Source organism: Cricetulus griseus, chromosome 5 (genome assembly GCF_003668045.3).
Source record: "Cricetulus griseus strain 17A/GY chromosome 5, alternate assembly CriGri-PICRH-1.0, whole genome shotgun sequence".
NCBI lineage: Eukaryota > Metazoa > Chordata > Mammalia > Rodentia > Cricetidae > Cricetulus > Cricetulus griseus.
The window spans coordinates 90,083,058-90,084,763 of NC_048598.1; positions in this window are offsets into that span (position 1 = coordinate 90,083,058).

A 1,706-nucleotide genomic window follows, 5' to 3' on the forward strand; every position below is an offset into this window, starting at 1 on the left:
AATCTTCTGGCTTGGCTGCTTTGCTTCTTTGATCTTCAGCTTGAATCCCAGTACCAGTCTCTGGGTCTTTTGTGTTACAGTGTGAGGTACTGTCTCAAACATCAACACCTAACACCGTGTGGAAAACAGGTTGTCTAGCACACACATTTTGCAGCAAGGAAACTGAGACCTGGATAAGTTCCCAATTCCTCAAGAGTAGACAGGTTTCTCTGTAGTCAGCCAGAGTCAGCCAGTGTGGAGGTTGGTTGAGATGAAAATCCTGTGGAATTCAAAGACTATTTCCTTTAGCCTGGCTCCCAGCCTCATCTAGGGTCATGAAATCTGTGCTAATGTTTTGAAAACTGAAGGTCATAACCAGATAGGAAATATGCAGGCTCTGTGATTGGCTCAGTAGAGCCTCTTAGAGTCTGGATAATGGAAAACTAAAAAAGAGACATGTAGATTGGTAGGTAGGCAGGTTGGTAAGTAGGTAGGTTGGTAGGTAGGTAGGTTGGTTGGTAGATTGGTAGGTAGGTAGGTTGGTAGGTAGGTTGGTAGGTAGACTAGGCAGGCGAATGGATGGGTAGCTACAGAACCAAATGAATGGACACTTAGATATATCACTATAGCTGCACAAGTTTCCTTGTTGGTTAGCTTTTATTTATTCCTAGTACTATCATGAAGCCAGTGGTACTGGCTTTCTTGCTCCCCCTTCTTGTGGTGATGTTTTATTTATGATCTAATAAAGCTTGCCTGAAGATCAGAATGCAAACCTAGCCACAGCCATAGAGGCCAGGCAGTGGCAATGCAAACACCTTTAAGTCCAGCACTCAGGAGTCAGAGGCAGGTGGATCTCTGTGAGTTCAAAGCCACCCTGGGCTACAGGAGAGTGAATCAGTCTAAAAGAGAAACAGAGCTCACACCTTTAATCCCAGCACTAGGGAGGTGGAGACAGGAGTGATATAGCTGGGCAGAGAGAGGAATACAAGGTGGGAAGAGACAGGAGCTCATTGCAGTCTCAGTGAGTCTGAGGAACTGTGCAGTTGAGTCTGAGGTTTGATGGATCTCCCCTTTAGTCTAAGCATTGGTAGAGGTGAGAACTTCCAAGTGGCTGGCCACTTTGCTTTTCTGATCTTCAGCTTGAACTCCAATATCTATCTCTGGGTTTTTGTTACTTGTGCTACACCTTCTCAGCTCTTTCTTAGAGACACGGAAAGAAGAGGAAAGAGCTCATTTGATGTTCCATTCTGAGTCACGGCCCTCAGAGCTCTCTGTGGATCTCTTTCCTCCCCAGTGACTTTTGTTTAATCTAATTAAAATAGATTCTATTTCTTATAACAAGAACTTGGGAAATCCAGGGAGTTATTAATATCCATAACAAAAATAATAGGCTCCAAACTTGACTTATTTGCAGATATTTTTAAGACAATATTATGTCAGTCAGTAACTGAATGTGAATTGTGTTACTTTATTTAGAATTTTCTAAAACTAAAAATCGTGTTTAAAAATTGGAAAGATCTGTTTGCCTGCTCAGGTAAGTAATGAGATACCAGTAGGTGGTTCATGCATTGGACTGATAAAAAATACTAGCTCAGATTTATATCCACATGCTTTCTGTGGAGGAGATTCCTCAGTAGGTTTTTCTTAGAGACAGTCAAAAGGGCTGAGTCAGTGATTCAGAGATGTGTTGAGTATGTATCAAGCAAAGGAATGACTCTCCAGGTGGC